At 40.8% G+C, this 21,827-nt stretch overlaps 1 pseudogene across 3 annotated transcripts in view; it reads right to left on the bottom strand.

Moving 5' to 3' along the window:
- Nucleotides 1-21,827, bottom strand: part of LOC111254437 (pantothenate kinase 3 pseudogene) — a 50,738-nt pseudogene that overhangs the window by 105 nt on the left and 28,806 nt on the right. Inside the window, exons 4-6 of one of the 3 annotated variants that reach the window (XR_015316725.1) lie at nucleotides 15,676-15,771; nucleotides 15,081-15,379; nucleotides 10,527-11,173 (exon numbers count right to left, since the gene is read on the bottom strand). The product of XR_015316725.1 is annotated as a pantothenate kinase 3 pseudogene, transcript variant X28 (transcript). Of the gene's footprint in view, nucleotides 1-10,525; nucleotides 11,174-15,080; nucleotides 15,380-15,675; nucleotides 15,772-21,827 lie in introns of those variants that run through there. The other 2 variants (XR_015316726.1, XR_015316727.1) reach the window with 2 other exon arrangements.

Here is a 21,827-nt window from a genome sequence, read left to right as displayed (position 1 = left end):
AATATATCGGGCCATTACTTGGAGCTCCTACAGAGACTTATAATAGATCACGTTTCAAAAATCGAATCCAAAAAATACCTATATAATTTATCGAAACATTGAGATGCAAAAAGAAAAGCAAATTAACTACCTTGAGAGGTCTTCAATTTCAATTCAAGAATTTTCTTAACTATAGCAAAAATGTAAACGTTCTAATTTTTATTTATTAGGAAGCATCATCTGTCCAAGTTTTATTACCATATAGTAGATACAAGACGAACAGATTTCATACTAGTAAATCAATAAATAACACACAAATATGTATCGCTGGTTACTACGGTAATCGAGAGCCACATAGTTAGTTATTACCAGTGTATCGCAGCACGTGCCCAAGTCTAAGGGAAGACGGAAAAAAAACTGCAATTAAAGACATACTACGGGTAAGTCTAGCTTAGCACGCGCGCTTTGTTGGCCCCGTTCGAATCTGCCTTTGCGCCTCCATCCGTAGTGCACCAGTAGTGGTATATTTGATGTAATAGCAACAAAACTAATAACAGTAGACAGAAAGCCGACAGCGAGGGTTGAAGTGCAACAAACTGATGCACATGGAGAGCGTGTGGTCACGTCTGGAGTATGGACACCCTGTCTGCTCAGGTAGTTCGGCAGGTATGCAGAGCGTCGGACTACCCTAACCCACAGGATAGGCAACAGGATAAACTACATGATAGAAATACCCACTATAGGTGTGGTGTAAGATAGAATAGGAATACGAATAGGAAACGACGCAGCTGTACTTAATTGCGGCAAGGTCCGTCATTCTTGTTTTCTTGCCTTCCTGTGGGGTTTCCATTTTGCTGAATTAGTTAGAATTAGTTTGTTTGCTGAATTAGAATTAGACATGAGGACTTCTTAAGTGGTCCACGTTCTAACGTGAAGCCAACAACGTGATATAGGCAAAAGGCAGTCTGCCAGTCCAAGTCCTCTACGGGTAGTCTAAAATTTTCAGACTGTGAAGTACTTCTCTATTGTACCCTTGAATCGATCACATGGTGCTTAGCCTAAGTCCGCCTTCTGACGGAGCTCCCAATCGTTCATGCGCCCGCTCAGAAAGTAGCTCAATGGATTTAAACTTACAATAATAGTAACGAATCTAGGAAACGCTCTACCTTTGCTGTAGATTTGAACCGCGTTAACCTGGAACCATCATACCTATATACTAAATGGGTCTGTTAAAGAGACAGCTAACACTATAAACCCCGTCTATACCTATTCCTCAGTGTTTAGTCAAAAGTATTGTCTTTAAAATGTAATTAGAACAGTAGCTGATCTCAAATGAACTATTTTTTTTCTTAATAATATAAGAGCTGAAAACGATAGGAGTAAAACCCCCAAGATAAAATAGTTAGCGTAGGTTTCATTCAACTTGCGGAATTTTTACTCAATGATTAAAGCAACTCTTATGATTCAAGTAACTTATATGCAACGTTAATTTCTTAAATATAAAAAATATCCTTATCTATACAAGTATGCAGAACTGGAGTATAACTCTAACAGCCAAATTTAATTAGTTCCAATATAAGTCTAACATTATTAAGGAGCACTATTGCACTCAATCGGACGAATTTGTGAAGTATATTATATATAGACTGCTTGAACAGTGCTGCCATTACGCAATACTTGTCTAAAATGATCCGATTCAAGTCTATAAAGCAGAGGTCAAGAACGTAAATGATACGTACCTATATGCGGGCACTACTGGCCTACATTCACAAGTCGATCTCTGCTAAGACCTTGTGATGTTCTCCCACGTGGCGATCTCGGCTTGAAAGGAAGCCATCAATGCATTAGACCGCGTTGGGATTTCGACCCATTCGAGGTTCATCACGTACTTGACAAATATTAGACCCTTCCCCCCCCCCCCCCACCCTACGTAGCGAAATTTCTTGTACACCCTGGATAGTGGAGCCGACTGGATGCCGTCCCCCCGTGCCTACGATATGTGGGAAACCTAAACGTTGAACAGAAGATAGCTTCGCGGCATTGACCGATAATGCGGTAAAAGCATGGCCGAATTACTTAAAATTGTTACAATCGTACTTCCTCCTTCGTCTATACGTTTCAAAGGATTCCTTGTATATTGATGACGCGCACACAATTTCTGCGCTATCCTCCTTTCTCTTTCGGTGAACAATGAATTTGAATTAGACGGCGTAAAAATAAATATATATTGTAATTGATTGAACATTTGCATATACCCAATGTAATTTTCACTACGGAGAAAATACAATTGTTTTAAGGAAAAGTACGGCTGGCTAATTCGTCGTGACGATTTACTGTGTGTATCGTTCAAGGAAATAAAATAGGCCTGATAACGCGGCGAACTAGTTCTCAGATTGTAAATCTTGCACCCGCAGACACACAAAACCAAAAAAAAAAAGCTTCCCAACGCACATAAACACATAGTGTTTAAATTCTTCAAATGGTATTTCTTCTATGTCTATTTCCTATATCTTAGACATTCCAAAATGAACGCATGCTGTGTTTGTTTTACTTACGCTGCCGAAAATTTAGTCTACAATGTTTACTTGTCGGTTGAGAGGCCAGCACGGAAGTGTTGTAAATGCTTATTGTTGCAAGTATCGGCAGCAAAAACCAGGTCCGGAGTGAGATGCTGCCGACGTGCTTTGATGGGTTTATCATGTAATCTTCACAAATTTGATGGACAAGAAAGTCGTTCTTACCCTTCGTTATGCTTGTTGATGGGCAGTAAATAGGTACTTATCAATCATTAGCCGCATTTGTGAGAATTTTTAAAAATAATTCCACACTGGTTTCTTAAGGCAACAGACTATTTTCTGTGTTTTTTTTTTCATATAAATACACGTTTATTTCGTTGAATATATTAGTCAGTACTGGGTGTGGGTAATGTTTCTAATTTATGTTCCAAGTCTTTCGATCATCGGCCCTAACAGTATACTAAATAAGAAATGTTAGCAGGAAACATCAAAGAAGAAACGGGTTTATATTCCAAACAGCTTAACAAAAAATTAGAACGATCAAATGAAATTCCCTATCCAATTCCATTTAATGAAATTCCTAGGCATCAGGTACAAGGGGCTACATATGTTAGCTATGATCGAGATCGGATCAGAATGACTGCGTACAATCGGTTTCTATTACGCATACGACCGCGATGTTAGAGTAATGATCCTCGATGATCTAGAAAAAAGTCATATGATCGTAATCTTTGTTAAGGATGGATGGCTACCCGCCATAACAGTCAATACCTTTGGCCGGGGACTGAGGAAACATCAAAGCCTTACTGAAAGTTTCAGTGCGGGTGAAGGAGGTACTGCTTTACACGCAATTATTTCTCACAGCAACGGAATCAGCAAAAGGAACATGCGTAGATAATAGTGAAAGAATTGATACTTCGATACTGGAACAGGTGAAAGAGTATACGCACAAGGTCTCGAAAATCTATATTGTTTCCTTTTGCCGTGCCGCTAAAATCCGATCTTGATGCCGTAATTTCAATAGTAGTCTGCTTCCTACTTTGACTCGAACTTTAGAAACGAACGCTGACGAAGTTGCCCAGAATTTTGGCGGGCAAAAACGACAGCTTAGCTAACGCCAGTTCGCGTGATGCCTCGCCTAAGATCGGCCGTGTATAACTACAAAAACGATCGAGTCCCAAAGCAATAACAGGACAGCGCTATAAAGCTTTAGTGCCCGTCGCCGTTCTTTGATTGCCTGGTGTGGCCGCTACTGCTGTCGTCGTCGTATTGGCTGCTGCTATTGTTACCACCACCGCCTCGGGGACCCGATGCAGTTGCCTTTAGGACCGAGGAACCAATCTCACTTAGACAAACAGGTTCTGTGTCAAATGTTGGCCGCGTCGTTTTCATCAGCGCACAGCCGACGATTACAAAGTTGGGGGTTACCAAGTCATCGGGACGACTTGTCGTTGTTGTGTAGTGCATGAAACTTTCCAAGAAAAAGCATTATTTGAGCCTCACATCGACGTCTCATTGAGGCTGTATTTTAGTTAACTTTGTAATGAATGGCCTCGGAAACGAGCACATAGAGCCTTCTGCTTAGGGACGCACTTTCGCTAAGAATCAGGATACGGAGTCAGGATAACAATAAAGTATACGAGTAACGAAAAATATCATACTGATACGGCGCAAGTAATCTTAAAAGAGTATGCTAAAAATATCAACGAACGTTTCAGCAGACAATCTCTTGTTCGATAAGAATTGCTATACAATTGCTGGAAGGAAACATGTCCAAAGATTGTATCTGGTACAGATGTACTCATTATATATGGTACGTGTGTATCTAGATAAAACAGCTCTCATCATAGTTAATCTTGAAATAAAAAAACAACTAAGAATATACTCTCTGGCAAAATATGTCACAACATAGAATTAGGATGATGCATTTCAGGGTGCTAGGAAGTTATAACAATTTCATGAATAAGTTAAGGGTCCACAAATACTTCAGGCGGTGATGTAGTAAAGCCTTTAGTGGTAAACATCCATTAGAACATTAAGCGGATTCTCATCGAACTTCATAAATTCAGAAGAACATCTAATGCAGAACATGATGAAAAGTTAGACACATCGGAAATTCACAGGACTTTTACAATATATCCCACGGGTTATGGAAAACTTAGACTATCCGCATGACATATACGTGTTGTGAAAATAAATTAAAGATCCCCAGGAAGTAGGTGACGTTTATAGCGCAACCCGTTCCTAAACTGTTCCCATAGAAAATATGAACGCCGCATGTACGTCCCCTGAATAGAATCCTTCATAGTAGAGTTTCAAGATGAGTAAATATAATTACTATACATTATGAGGTGACTCCTTTGGAGAGTCGGATAAGAGAGAAAAATGGCCGAAAAAAGAGATGCATATACCCAAGCTGTTGATGAGAAAATTTCTGTCGTTATGCCGTTTAGGATCGTGCCTGTACGGACTGTGTGTTTTGTTTTGCGCCGATTGCTAATCACTATAATGCTTCAGTTGAAGGCTATTTAACGCCAAAAACGATAAATATACGGCCGCTGATATATTGGCCTATAGCGCGGGATTTATGTACAGGGCGGCTTTTCTTCGAAAACGATGTTGTTGACAAATCGATTCGTCTGCTTATGTCCTGAACCAAAGCCCAAGTCTTCGAGGTGTCCAGGGTTTAGTGGGTGAGAGGCCCACAGTATCAGACAAACAACACAGTTGTAAACTCTAGTCTGCACAATGCATTTGCCTCCAACCTTCTTACAGAAGAAAACAAAATTAGGTTAGGCTGTATAATATAACGTATAACTTGTTTGACTTTTGAACGAAATTGGCAAGATATTTGATGTCATCTTTCGAGAGTGTTTGTAGGTGCCTCATGAGAAAAACAAGAAATGTGGTACATTTTTTTCTTAATAAATGTGACATAAGATGATAGGTTCTGTCTTGAACGGCCGGAGTTGGCTGCGTTTGTGTTTATATCCACGCCAAAGTTAAATATGAGCCGGGAACAATCAAATTTATTACTCTACTTTTGCTCATTTTTCTAACCGATCATCAGTGCTAAGCGAACATGCCTAGTCAGAGACTTTCACTGAATGTTCTCCATTCAATCTATACCCATATATCAAGTTAGACTTAATCGCATTACTGCTGCACACTACGTATGTTCAGGCATAATACATCGCGTACACAACACGAACGTTGTCTGGAACAAATACGCAACTGGGTCACCCACTCACTCTTGTCTCATAGATTGTCTACGTAGAATAATGGCGAGCTACGAAACACGCTTTGCTTCTCGCTCTTCTGTTGTTGTTTTTAGTGGTACTCTTGTTATTTATCTGTGGTATGCTGCCGTGCACATTTACAGAACCGATGCACGCACAGAAGCACGACCAATTTACTATCCTGTTTGCCTGTACCGCTTATGACTACTCGTGTGACCCAGTAGTACCCCGTAATTGTTCTACACTTTTCCTTTTTTTCTCTGCAAATAGGACGGCACATATAGTACATGACAAAACTTTGTCCCACACAGCTGTTCAAGTCAATTCCACTTGTGGGGCTGACAGGCAACGCCGAACAGCCGTTTCAGCATCTCTGACTGACGGCAGGAGCTGAAGCCACTAGTTTGGTCCAGCCTTGCGATCCTACAATCCTCAAACGCAATCCGACACTAGTCAAACCTCGGATCCTATAGTGGCAGGAAGTCCGAGCCGCAGCGCTCTGAAATCAAACGGCAGTTTGGGCCCGCAGCGCGTACCCATAAATGGCCGTGCTGACTCTCGATTCTACGGCTCGATCAATCGTTACTCTAAAGCCGTCATCACCTTCATTGTCCTATCTCACAATTGTCGCGTAGCCTAAACCTAATCTGGATTGCTTACCTTACTGGCTTTCTCGCCTGGGAGCCGTACAGGAAGCAAACTTGAAAATTGCTTGCATGTTTACCTATTTGTGTGTGCGTATGGTGCAATACACATTCGATCTCATCTGGGCCTTGGCACTGCCAACTATGTCCATGACACCTGGCGTGTACTGTATATGTTCGTCTTAAACACTTCGCTTGGTCGGACCAGATGGCAGATGGGCAAACGCTCCTACCGTTTTGTCTTTCTTCGCTCATTCCTGGTACCCGTTTCACAAACAACTGAGCGGAATATCAGGAAAGGGGGTAGTGGGGGAGGGATGTAGGGGGATGCGAAATCGCTAGGAGCGAAGAGAAGAGTGGTTTCGGGCAGGTTTTTGACGTCATTGAATAAATAAGCACTTTATAGTAAGCGCCGATCGATGATCAAGAAGGACAAACTCAGCAAGGGCGGCTCGGTTCCATGATTCTACTAAAACCTCTGATGTCGAGTAACACGATGTTCGGGGAATAATGCCTAAATGGCCCGATACAGAGTTCGTGTAAAAAAGACAAGGGACTAGGCCTTAGCAGAAACGAAAGCACTCGATAGCTATGCCTTGGACAACTTCGTTTAGCGTATATTCTTGGCGAGTTTTGGTGGGAACAAGCCCGCTTTTTCGTTCCTCGGCACCACTACCAAACATCGCACACTTCCAACGTCTGACGTAGTGAGCGCGTGAACCTTGTGTGATCTGTGACAGATACTTTGTTACAAAAAAAAGAGCTCGAACTAATTTATATGTATATGGATAGGTACCGCTTACCTTTAAATATTTCTTGAATAAGAAAAGGAACTTTTCTGCATGCGACACAAAAAGTTTCAAGGCCGGTTACAGCGGTACAACTTGTTTTAGCAAGCGTTGTCGGTGCCACAAATCAAGTTATTGCTTTCTATGAGAAAGCTTCTAGAACAATGTTGTCCGTGGTCAAATGAGTGAGAAAAGCAATTAGTTGTAACGTTACTAGTCTCTGCCGTTTCTATACAATAATAAGCCTCACTGATCAACTCGTTCCTGGCGTGCAGGGAACAACAATAGTTGACAAATTATCTGTTAATATTTTTACATTCGCTGTTTCAAGTCTGTAACAATCCCTTATGACGCTTTACAACGACCTTCTCAATGCCAATAAGTAGACGTTTGACAATAGAGATCGTTAGAAGGACATGAATACCCCCAATCAATTTACACATATGAATAGTCAATGGGAACTATCGAACTGTAATATAAGTCGATTATCTTTACTAGCTAAATGATCGATTGAACTGACTAAATGTCTAACATCAAACAACTATTTTGAGACAAGTTCTTGCGTGTTCGATCTGAGTTCCAAAAGAGGAAAAACTTATTGAACGGCAAACATGTTGAATTTGGTAGTACGCCGAAATGATCTTCAAAATGATTTGTTTTTACCAGCTATTTTCCTATTTTGATTCCTAACAAAAATAGACTATTGTGCGGTCATAACGATGCGAATCAACACCACGGGCTAAACTCAACACTTCGATGGGCTGTTGGCTCGGTGCAGAGTATTTTTCTTATGGACGTTGGGGCTAAATAACAACTTGTAGAACCAGAGCGTCTAAACCGATACAATGATGGCGCGAGCGCAAAATGACATTTATCCGATACAGAACTTGATGGAAGCGACTTTGCCATACCATCGGGATAGTGAAGCTATAGTTCTTTCCTTCACGCTAATCCTGTTTGACGCAAAGGGATTACACGCGGAGCGAGTATACGTGTAAAAAGAAATGCCCCTATTCGCAAATAAACAACACAAAAATGCCTATTTTCTTTATAGACCTTTTTTTTTTTATATATAACACATATGTAAAAACAGCACAATGACGAATGTGCTACATTTTTAAACGGATCAATTAGCTAACGTATTCCACTAGGTCAATAAATAGTTGCCGCAAGAAATCCTTATTGTAGCAACAAATTTAAAACTTCTTAAATATAATAATTTCAATAAACTTACTTTGTCCTCGACGCTTTTGCGTAAAATGATGTACGTTTTTGTATCTATATAGCATATATACGTTGTAAAGGAAGGGGAGAGATGATATATCGCCTAAGGACTAGGGCTTCAATGTCCTAAACGCAAACTAGCCCCTATTTATAGTTTCTTACTCATTTCAACATATATGCGCGCGTGCAGGAAATGACCCATTTCGATTCGTACAAGTGCGTGTAGCTAATATGCCTATATTCTATTTTCCAAGTCAGTAGACTGTTTAAATCCTCTGATTCGCCCGTCCTATTAGCATAAATGCTGCCCCATATGAAGTTACGTAAATATATAATAACTGCCACCACATATAATCATTATCAGACAGATCACTCTACCAGCTTATTTAATTATGCTCTTCTATTATACAATCTAGCAGACACAGAGCCTAGTTATTGACATTGACTAAAGCAGCCCCAAACGAACATGTTACCTTAGTGTTGGTTTGCTATATTATGCCTAATTACCATGTGGCTAGATGTCAAAACATCGACTGAGTCACTGGTGTCGTTATAGCCCTGAACTCCCCTGACCTATTATAACTCTAAGTACTTCGTCAGTTCCAAATCTAGGTCGACGATGTTTGTTGATGATGGCATCAATTCTAGCCAGATCCACTCCATATCCTCATTTTGTTACACTTACATAAAACGCATTATTCGCTTGTGTAGCAAAAAACACACAGCCCACCGCGCCTCGCGCCCCATTAAATTAGTCCTATCTGTATTCGACCGAGTTCAGATCTGGAACTTTCTTCTAGCGCTAACAATTGTGGTTTATGTTCCTGTAAGTTATGTGTGAAGTACTCGTATCTCAAGCTGCCCAGTAAAAATTGTAAATCAAACATACGACTTGTACGAACCGATTGGTTTTGATAGACAGAATTAGCATGCTACCGCCTGACGTGTCTATCTATATTTTTAAGCAGTTTCAGTAGGTCCATGTGGTATCTTGAAACAATGGTATCTGCTTTATGCTAACGTAGCCATATCATTGTCGACTCACGCAGTCAATCACTCTATCGAAGGTTTCTAATGGTCCGCAGGGTCATTATCGACAGACAGCCACAATATTAGTGATTAGCCTAGCTAGCCACAGACTTGCGTGCCGTCGTCAAGGGGTGGTAACGAAGCAATTAGAGATTAGGAAGCGACCAAGCGACAAATTGTAGATAGTTCTCCTTACTTTTGCCGATTGCCAAATCTGGCCATTTTCCTTCTACCTTCGGATACCCTGCCGCTGGTACAATCTCGATTCGCGGATGGATAGCCTTGTTGATTAAGTTGATGTGTACCGTAACGAGGCCGCTTGTTGATGATTTCACAAAGCAGATCAAATGTTTGTCGAGCTTCTCAGTGCTGTCTGTGGTCTCGTGTGTTTTATTACTCAATCGTGAATATCAATGATGGACGTTTAAAAACTAGGTTCCTAAGCGGAACTTCAAAACGAACACTGAGCAATGTAACTTAACGTGGAGTCGATCCTCGTAACACAATTTTCATTTATGAGTACTATGGGAAACGACCTATCGTGACCCGACCCGACTCAACATCGTGCTCCATAGTTATTTACTAAGAATGTCACCATTTTGATAAAATATAAAAAATTGGTATGTATCACCGCTGTCGTAAGGGTTGGACGAAATCCCGACCTTGCCTTTTATAGCGGCATGAGATGGATATGTGTCTAAATTGAGATATCACGACGATGTTTTCCTAAGGAGTACATTAAGATGCTTGAAAGACCAGATGAGTTTCGTCATTTGAAAGAAATAACTAAGATGAAAATGTCAACTTCAGTGCCTTGTGAGAATGAGTCAGCGAATAGCGGCTAACGAGGTCCACGTCGTTCGAGATGGTTATATGACGCATCTGTATTCAACTATGTATCATACAGCTGTCCCCCCCCAGAGCGGCCGACTACTGGCGCAGTCCGAGGGTCCAACAGCGTGTAGAAATTCCATAATAGTACAAACATGCATATTTTCTATAAATATTATGGATATATAGGAAGAGTTATCCAACACAACACTCATATCGGATGTACGACTTTTTAGTTTTATTCTAGAAATAAATAGTTATTTAAATATTAGATACCTTGTGCTGTTGTGAAGGTCGAGACAACGCACGTCATCCGGCTGCTACGGCGACCAAGCAGCTCGCTAACCAGGTCATCTAACAGTCTTTTCCTCATTCTTGGAATCAGCCTGTCTCGACATTAACAGATGATTATTAGGGATTTACTCACGAACGCGTAAAAGTAAAGCAAGGCTTGAAGAGCGTTTGCGAAAATCACCGTTTTTATACGCGTCATGGTCTTCATTGCTGCTACCGCGGTAGGTATAAGCGTTTGCCACAATAACTTTGGTATGAAGGGAGTACCCCGTTGGTTTATTTGTCACTCGCTCGGCGTCGTTTCCATTACAGTGTTGTGTTGTCGTTCTTTCAACTGCTTCTCCGTCATCCTCGGCTTTTTCGAGTAAGGCGACGATGTTTGTAATGGACACTGCAATTAGGACGCTCTTCATGGCCAAAATGGCGGTGCCAGCCTGGTGACGGGCCGAAAGGGTTTACAGCTTTGTTCGTCATCATTTTGTTTTTCCATAAGCCTTCTCTTTCTGCAGCAAGTTGCAATACGGATCAGACTTTGCTTGATCCCACTGAAGATATTAAAACGGGTGACACTGCACGCCGAATGGGTTTGCCGCTATGCCTTGATTATTTACCTAGCGATCTTTGACGGTCTGCGGAAAAAAGTTAGAAAAGGTACATTTTTGACATAAAAAAAAGAAGAAGAAACCTGCTAACGGCGAAAGCTAGTGGGCAAAAAGACACGTGAGTCTGTAAATAACGAAGCATAATAGATCCCTTCTGCGCTGTAAACAAAAAGAAAAATACCTCGTCCCTCTTTATACGTGTTTCGTCAAGCTTTGGCGAAATCTCAACCTTTTCGTTTTGATCAAAGTTTAAATCAAACAATTGAAAGACGTCCGTGTTATGCTCACCTGAGCCAGAAATATATTTGTACCTTTGTGTTTGTGGAGTAGCCAACAGACAATGACGTGCTACAATAAGTATACAATTTTGTTGCTCCTAGATTGGGGAGACCCGTAGCCGTTGTCTATGAAATCGCTAAGGTTTTACATTGTATCGACCTTGTAAAAGAAAATCCTTCTCTAGCGCATAGATGCCGCGAGGTTCTAATCATACCAGAAAATAAATATTTTTTTCACTAATATGCAATTTGCTAGTATTACCAGAAACGTTTTCTACGTGAAATTGTAATGTGCGAGGAAATAAGTGTTTGAAGCGGTATATCACTAGAGCACTGAACTCGACTATCCTTTAGCTTTTATAGAAATGAATGAACGAATTTTTCGTCGGTGTGGGATTTAATACTCGCGTAATCGCATTGGATAATTAAATTATCTTTGCTTATTAGTGATGCAGGCGTGAGGACACAGTTAAATGCATTAGTTGATAATGACTGGGAAGTATACTGCTCTCGCAACAAGGCATAAATTTGAAGTCCTTAGAGACTTCACGTTCTGAAACTTCACAGGGTGAAGCATCGGGGACTGTTTTATGTCATTGACCGAAGGCTGTGAGTCAACTGAATTGCATTTTGTTATTGAACAAGTACTTTTGACGTTTACTGATGTTTGAACGAAGGCCTGTGTATTAACGCAGGCCTGTATCCCGCCATCTCCGCCGTGCATCTCCGCCAAAGAGTGGCGAAGTACTTATGTATCAATCACAATATTTATGACAACAGCCATTTCGAAGTGATGAAATGAATTAATTTTGACTTTGGTAATGCTTATAATGTAAATGTACTAGAGCAAAGCACTTGAACGTTGACGGATTGGGTTTATCAGTAGGCAACTTTAGTAGTAAAACCTAGGGTTTATGATTTTTTCAGTAAGTAGCAGGAAATCTTGCCGATGTTCTATGTCAGTCAATCAGACTGTGCATAATCCAAGTACTGGACTCATTGCATTGACGCATTATTAGTAATCATTTTTGAACGCCACTTTTTGAGTGACCTTTCGCGGCATTCAAATCCCATGTATGTTTCGATGTTCCTTGCTCAAGCTTGGTCATTAGGGTTGAAGGCCGTTTATGATATAAATAAATGTTTTTAGGACATTTGACGGAAAATTGTACAAATCAGGTGATTTTATCAATTATGACAATCAATGAACGACGTTGATAGCTATTGGTTCGGAAGGTAGTCGAACAACCTTAATAGTACATGTGACATCGGATGAGCGACAAATTCGATCTGTAGCCCTTGTTACTGGATACTGACCATTTCGAAGCCAAAGTACCGACGTCAATGTGCTAGCTACGACTATGTGGACGACAGGTACGTATGGATCCATACACGAGATTAAAACCTAGGCAGTGTTGACTAAACCTCTTGAAATATTGTTGTTATATGAAAACCAATTGGTGAATGGATTTGTCAACTTGGACCAGCATCGGTGAGGACCGTCACATCCACACATGCGAGTCAATGATGCCCATAAAATGTGATACTTCAATTCCATGAAGTATGAAATGACAACCGCTATAGGCGTGACGTGAAATCGTACGTGATTATTTAGCCAACCAGCTATTATACGTTGATGAGTTAGGCTTGCGTTTGAATTATGCTGTCTAAATTTTAACGTTGCGTATATGATAGCTTATTACCAATTTAAAAATTCCGATTCTACATAAACGTTGCTTTGAGGCTTTCGCGCACGCTTAAGGGTCCTCGGGGTAGGGCACAGGCCCAGCAGAAATACCAGCTGATAGAGCTAAAGGCTAAGCATTCAACACAGACATATTTAATACTTCTGCAAGTGGACTTATTTTACTAGGATCAAGAACGGACGATCGCACTGCCGTGTGCTTCGGAGATACCTTGAATCTGTCGATTAAAGACCACCAATTTTTGTTTATAGGCTTCCAGTCCTCCTGAACTTGGCACTAAGGATCTAATTTTTTCTACGTAGGACCTTGCTGATTGACTGTACTGCTAATTAGTCTAACTTTGTAGACCCACGTTGCGTATACGTATGATTGATGGAGATCCCAAGAGAAACTTGACCGAAATACCTATTGATAATTGCATACGCTGCTGCTACCTAAAATAGATATATTATTTTAGACTGCCTTAAACTCGTCGTGCAATGATTTGTTGGAACAGTGGTGGCGACAGCGATGGTTCATTACGCATTTCCCATTGAAAATTATTCCACACAAGCACAATACCACTGCAGGAAGCTGCTTTGAAGAAAGCTATCTATGCACACTCATTAAGCTTGAGGAGCATCAATGCCTAGTCTTTATGGCAGTAGCAGCAGAAGCGTTATGAAGTACCGCTGCTTTACAGAGGAAGCGAAACCTTCTTTGACGAATTTTTGTCTTGTTAAATTCGTCGTCCCTTCCATCACTTACGTTGTCTTCGTCGTCGTCATCTTGTCTATCGGACCAGCGTTAGCTGTCGGCTTCGGGAGAAAGCTCCAAGGAAAATAGGATATTTCTCTTAGATCCTGAAACCAGATGGGTGACAAATATCTTTCAGCCGACCTCATGGCTTCGACCGGTGCGTCTATGTGAGTACGTCACCCTGTGTTCGCGTATCTGTCTGCGAAAGCTGTACGTGTGTATGTGTTGGCTGATATGAGACTTTCAATTTTCTTTTTCGCGGCGAAGCTGCATGAACGCCAACGATTGCAACAGCTGCCGTTTAGGACAACGTAGACGGAGCGAGCAGGAGCCATAATTTTGACAGCAGCAGCAAAGTCGCAAACGGGATTTAGGGCTTAGGACAGATGGATTTCACCTCATGGTGGTAGATCGGTTTGATAAATATACCGATATTGGTGATAGTGGATAGGGCCTAACGGGGATTGCAGTGTAATGCCGGGGGGCGCTAAACTTCCCGAAGTCTACATCAGATCTGTCCCACAAAGCAGCTGATCTTTGGATGCTATGCTTGTAGAGGTCCTTGTTTATGTTACCTTGATTCGTTAATCGAGACATAATAACCCTAGTTCTAGTCTAAATCTGGTCCTCTATAAATAAAAATAAGACTTCTATAAATGCTAGGGTTAATGTCATAATGCGGAACGTCTGTCTCTAACAGGCATTTGGACAACAGTGTACGACGTGCCATAGTGGCCGTTTACGGAACAGCACAGCTTGGAGACGAGGCGCAAATGTCCGCCACACATCGATGCAAGATGGGTGGCGGATTCCCATTCAGCACCCAAGAAACATTTGGCCAATTCCACAAACCTTCAGGGTTCGTTGCTTAAATCACTTAATAGTAAACATGTAGATCTAAGAGACATGTGTACAAAATGGCAGTTTTGCGGATCAGCTTTTAACCATTGTATTAGATATGATCATATCTTTGTGTTGTAGAATGTTGGACAATATACTACATTAAAACGAGTGAGTCTGATATGGTAGCGAACGAAATACAAGAGCTTGGGGCGACTTACCCGAGGGCAACTTTACCCACATCTTTACCTAGATCTATTTGTTGTACGTACATCGCCATGCAAACCGCTTGCGGTAGTGAATAATGTAGCAGACGTTCAAAGAAGGTTAATTTAACGGCTTTCACTAAGGGGTGATGGTGTGAGATCATACCTTTAAGGACTACAGGAAGCGTATCGTCAATATGTGCGGATGCTCGTCTAAAAGCAAATTCGAAGCAAGGAGCGACTCATGCGGATTTCGTTGTTAAGCTTGTTTCACGTTAGCGCGAGTGCCATCTATGCCATCATTTGACGCACCGCACCGCACCCTGTCTACAAATATCTAATTATTGCCGCACGACGTGCCGGCGACAGCTTCTAACGTTGTAGCAATTTGGTTTCGGCATGGTAAAAAAAAATCAGCAATGTAGGCGGCACCGTCTGTCTATACGAAGATTACGCAGAGGTCACCTAGGCCATTATAAACAAAGTATGCTATTACTAATATGTAGAAATAAATGTCTATTAGCAGATATAGCATTTGTTAAGAGGTGACCGAAATGTAGAGAGGTAGCGTTACTTCATCGTTTGACAGCAGGATGAGATGCAAAAAGCTTGTGACAAAGCACGCCGGATACACCGCAATATCTCTCAGCTCGATAAGGACTAAAAATTGTCATTAAAATCTAACGATTATATTCGTTAGATAACGCAAAAATTAAGCGATTCCATCAAAATCAGCAGTGGGCATCTAAATATTTGCTTACCTGAATGCGTTTAAATTTTCCCGCGTGATTATATCGGCTGGGCTGTGCTTTCTATACGGCCTAGTAGCGCCGTCGTTCATCAAGGCTCGCAATCGTCTGGCCAAAATTTGTCAACCAAGAAAATGGGAAATTAGTCTAACCGGAAGCATATCACTGAGCCTATTGAAAGTGAGCCCGACAATTAATCATGAGGTTATTATCCAATTAATATCACTGACACAAAACAGGCCCTCTCTTGTAATCTAGGACGAATCCCTCCTACACACACATAGACAAAAGGGAAACAACTTGCAGTTCTGACCGGCTTATATAAGCAGCGGTATTAATGCAAAGAACAAATTTTAAAAATCAGTGGACATCTTGACTACATTCGAGAGTCTAATCCCTAGGAATCTCTAGGAAGAGAACATTTTTGCGCTTCTTGCAAATAACGTTAACTAGTATTTGTTGCTCAATCCTGAAACTTTAAGGACGATAATAGGCTTGACAATTGTTTCTAGATAAATCTGCACAACTTCTATTCGTATAATTGTTTCTAGATAAATCTGCACAACTTCTATTCGTATAATCTAAGTTATACACAATCAACAGTCGTTGCTATTCAACTCAGTTTCACTGATTTTCATTAAATTCAATAAATTTGACCAACCAACAGGTACACGGTCAATTGCATTTAACTTCATTTTTACTTGAAACCAGTCACAACAAACTTCAGTAATATTTATATATACTTATATGTTGTTCATAATTATATTAAGCTGTTTAGCGAGTCGAGGAACTCGGACAGCTTTTGAACTGTGCATTATTAGAAATATTTTCATGAAGCCGTTGGTCATCTAAGGCCATAACGAGATATAGTGTAATTAGCGGGTGACACTCAGTTTTCTTCCTCTCTATCTCGAGTGTTTTTGTTATGATTTCAAGTGATTCAATGGGTCTTCTCACGACCCAGCGGGTAGTGCATCATACATATCTTATTTGGCACAAAGACTCCCCTTCTTCCTTTTGGGGTCCTGATGTCTAGTTACCTTTTCTGTGGTTTTCAACCATCTAATTTCCGTCTACGAAGTGCTTGCATCGATCACAAATGTTGTTTGTCTGAGAGCTTTCTTGTCCAATGTTGTCGTTGACCTTCAATGGATACTAATCACTCTAAGGCAAGCAGAAATTTAAACACTGAGTACTGACTTCCAGTACCAAATGTTAGTACTGTAGAAACAGTACTAACATTTGTACTAACAGTACTAACTAAACAATAAGTTTAGAAAAACTTATTGTTCTATATTGGTACCTAATCAGCGTCTTGTTGTGCGTAGCCGAATATGTGCTTTAAGTTACTTCGGCTGCAAAGGGCGCGCAGCTTGAAAATTATTCAAAATTCTCGACCTGTTAAAGATCAATGAACAACACATCGTGTGGTGGAACTTGAATGGCAAATACTTATAGATAACTCTTGATTATTATTATCATTATTTTAAAAATTCACGTACTCCGGGTTTCTATTAGAACTGCCTCTGCTCATATTCAAATCAATAAATTACCATTGTGCGACATTTTTTCAAAAATTCACAGCATATGTAAAACGGTTTTATCTAATTATTAATGATTAATGTGCACAAGGATGCTGCGCGTTATCAGAAAATTTGTGCACATATATTGTAGCTAGTGTAGCCTCTACTATATACCAGTATTATTATCTCGTATAGATATGCTATATCAGATAGACTTGTTTGTTGAAGTTCGAGTCATAAACTATTGCAACATATATAAACCCAGAGGCGCTTACATTTTTCGGTCCGTCTATAGTTTTCTCTCATTGTGTGGCCACGATGTTCATTCTTAGGTGGCCTGTTCTGGAGCATACATAAGATGACCTTATATTTTATATAAAGAATGGAAACGAACGGAGTTCCTTGTTTTTCTGGAGTTTTATGGAGGTTTTCTGTATTCGGTCGTGTGGCTCGGCCTGCTAGCTGCCAGTTTCCTGACGCTATACGTTCCTCGTCACCCTATCCCAGAAGGGTAGTTACTTATTACGGCCCGGCATAGCCTTGATTGTGCCGTCTTTTGAAACACGACATATTAGTCCTTAGGGAGAAATCCTTTGCGACGACAGAACTTGCTTAACGGAACAGCAAGCAATTTAGGTAATTCTTAATGTTAAAAGCTATACTTAGAATTAGTCAGTTATCTAGTTGATATATAAAAAGATACATGAAATATTTTATTTACTCGGTCGTAAGGGATATACGCACTTCGAATACTACAGATAACTGAAGTTACTACTAGTTTTACTATTGTTCTGGCTATTGAATTTTTCACGAAAGAGACGTCGTAGCAGATTCTATATCATGCGATGACACAAGCAGTAAAGATGTGTATATATTTATAAATTTCAGTCGATTATTTTAACAGTCTAGCAAGCTGGAAAGAGGCCTGAGCCTGATACTATTGGTTACTAGTCGCTTAGCTAATTTAATAGCGCCGCAGTGTTGCGTTTTCACTTAATTCTCAGAAGACCACGTTTCCAGTGGTATCAGGCCAGAGAATCCCCATTTCTGCGCGTTCTAATGTTGTTTGGCCACACGGAAGCTGCATTATCATTCATCTGTCTTCTAAAGGATTGTAATCATTTAGGTATAGCAGTTCAGCCAGAGCATCGTACAAACAACCAACAAGTTCTTCCAATACCTACCACCATTTATGGCCGAGAGATTCCGCTTAGATCAATACCCAGTACACATCTGTGAATATACTGAGTCCCGTTATCCAGTGTACAATGATCTATCTAGATATACTATCGGCTCGGTATTTCGTACTTATTACTCTAATTACTTTTCTTTCCTACTGGACATGATTATTCTTCAGAGAATAAAGTTTTTGGTGGCGCGACGAACCTTCGATACCGACCGGACTAGCACAAGGCCAAAGGTCTTTTCTCCTAGAGGGAAATTAAATTGTTGTTGCTAATAAAACCCAATGCATAAGAAAGCAGTACGTCGACGATTATGCGATAAACGAGTGTGGAAACCGGAAGACTAGTTCTGTCGCTGAAAACTAGATCGTCAGAGAAAGACGTAGGGTGTCCACAATCCTCCGACTCACAAGCGACATCACTGCTGAACGCGCGCCTTAGCCAAAGCGAACGTCGGAGTGGCGAATTTTTGTTAAGCCTTTGACAACGACCATAATGATCACAGTCAACTCGGACCACGTCCCCTTTATTCAAGGATGGCCTACTCTAACCTGGCCCCACTAATTGTCCCTGCTCTTTGCTAGAACTGTGATTGATTCGCATTTGTACCCTCTTTGGCTATTTTGGTAACGACAAACCGCGTTATCGTCAAAACTGCAGTGCATCAAAGTACAGCCTCGAATAGTAATCTTTGGTGGGTGTATTGCTATCGAAATCATAACTGTTGTCTGATAGTGATAAAATTGAAAATAGGGGCGTGAATAAAGACAGGGTTCATTGTATTTCCTTATGACGCTTACAGCTAGTTCTTGTACGAGGCCTGAAATGACTAATAGACGCGGAACACACATGTTGTACGCGTACTGCAATGATCTACAGATGGGTTTGTTTTTTCGAGTTTTATGTTTATACTGATTAGTAATTCACTTTTGTTTGTGTTATCAAATTGAGATTATTTTCATATGTATTGTTTACTAATCCTAGGGACACTTTTAAATTCAGGTGTAAATACACTTCTCCTCGTGCTAATTAACGCCATGATGTAGTAACGAGTTCTACTAATTTTTCTATGCTGAAAGCAAATAGGTTAACGGGGCGAGGCTGTCATTGCTGGCTGTGTGCCATCGTGACAAGCACTCAGCTACGCTGGTCTTAGTCTCAGCGTTGGCAAAAAATTATTGCCAAAGATCTATAATCAGGAAAGTAAGGAATCAATGAAGAAAGTGAAGAGAATCAACATTAATGCTGGTAGGTTAATTGCCATGCTGTTTGACAGGTCTGTCGTAAGGTCCAGCAAGACCTACTCCGGTTGGACTCGTTACGTGAGTAAATCCTTTATGCCTAAACAGCTAAAAACACTATGATAATCCGAAAAATAAGTATATTATAAAAGAACTGCAATGGTCTTCGGATTTTTCTTAACCATAACAGACTAGCGTATATCTTATTTAGCTGTTATTCACTGTGTAAGAGTTTGTAAGATGTATTAAAAATATGCTAATAAATCTAGGTAACCACACTGTGAGTATAGTTCGAAAGTAAACATACTTAAACCAACAACACTAACCCACAATATACGGCTCATCTTGTCTCTGTTGTCGCGCACCACGTGACGATTGGGCCAGGTCACGCCCAGAACAAATTATGGGTATATAACACACACACACACACACACATATATATTAGTCTATAAAACCAAAACAGTTACGTAGTCTATCGTTTAACAATTTCTAAGGAACTTATCGCGAATGCATACTAAGTGATGAGTTTCAGCACCAGTGTGAGCTCCACGTGAAATAAATATGCTAAACTCTCCACCAGAACTAGATTTACTTAAGACCCCTGTGATATTTATTTAGAAGTATTGCCATCTATTGATACAACCGGTGTCACTATGATTACTGGCATTTGCTGCAGTCTACTCTCCTCGCGTGAGCGAATCTTCGCCGACGGGGTCCTTCATAGTGGGCCTGGGCCACCACCCCATTCCTGCAACGGAAGGCACGTCCCATCTACCGCAACAGCAAAAGCAACAACTGACATGCCCAGGATGATGTAAGACCAACAAATGTCTGAACATCCACAATGTCAGTTCATGCTCCACAAAGCAACTAGTCATAGAAGCAATCTAGTGACTATTGTATAGCGGCTACAGCTAAGAGTTGTTGTGGAGCTCAGATGTTTGCAGCGATACGTTAGCCCTGGCAACCGACTCCGTAGCCGTAGGAACAGCAGCGAAATCGTTGGTAACGGCTGTGTTCTTCGTCTTACGCCCCTGAAGGGACGTGCGCCATCACAGTCCCGGCGCTGGTGCTAACGCCATTCGAGTTCGTAGCGTTCACTGCTTGAGGCACTGGCCGCGCCCGTAACGCCCGTAGCAGGCGGTGGCGGAAATGGTGCCGTGACCAGGAAACCTAGACGAGTGCTGTTCGTATTACAGAGCTAGCGTACAGCTACGACGACTACTGCTACTACTAGTGGCGCTATTTGATTATACGCCGAGAGCGTGGAGGATATCGAGTAAAAGCAGATGCTGAGCATCAGTGGAAAACGTGGGATACTCAGGCGGAACACGCAGAGTGAACGACTCCGCAGGAGAGGGCCGTGCGGCCTCGGATAAAGAGAAAAGAAAACGTGCTCAGCTAACTAACAACAACAACAATTCAGTTTCTCTTTCTTTTCCCCTCCTTACGGAAAAGGAGTTAAGGATAAGGGAGAGATAGACGAAGGAGTAAGAGTCATGTTCTCCTATTATAAGCAAAAACGACGGCACCACGACATCAACGACTTGAGTCCCTGCCGCTGAACTAGAAGTTCGGCTTTATATAGTACAGAAGTAAGAACTCGTAACGAATATTTACATAATATATGAGAAGCTAGGTTGGCCGCATCGTCATTGTAGATAAACAAATAAATGAATCCGATAAATGAGCCAATGAATGCACCAGAATCTACGCTTTAGGAACGACAATAAAAATATCTGGAATATTATCTTCGAAACTCTTATTAGGAGCCGTTTGTGTATATAATGCAATTTGTGTAGATAAAAAATTTATCTGTATATCGACAAGAATACCAATAATAAATCGGTTAGCTTTAAAAGCTCTAACTGTGAGTCTCCGACTAGCAGTGCAGTTCCTATACACACATATATATATATATGTGTGTGTGTGTATATGAGTCTGTACGCCTGCTCTGTGCATATGCAATTCAGTACAAAAAAAAAAAAAAAACTCTTATAGTAGTTGCTCCATGCGTAATATGTTTATTAACAGCTTTTGCTTTCTCTCTTGGTTGATTTATTGATGAAGGCCAGAGCACTTTTAGATGAACCACTCTAGCTTCGAGCTGTGATGATTTCAATTTATTTCAACATCTTCTGGGCATCCAATAAAGCAGCCCTGACAACACATATAGTTCTGTTTATCTTTGCATTTTTATGAGGAAGTCGCATTTA

The sequence above is a fragment of the Varroa destructor genome, unplaced genomic scaffold (assembly GCF_002443255.2).
Source record: "Varroa destructor unplaced genomic scaffold, Vdes_3.0 BEIS01000007.1, whole genome shotgun sequence".
Classification (NCBI taxonomy): Eukaryota; Metazoa; Arthropoda; class Arachnida; order Mesostigmata; family Varroidae; genus Varroa; species Varroa destructor.
Note: the sequence above shows the minus strand (reverse complement) of the source record. Positions and strands in the feature narration are given on the sequence as shown.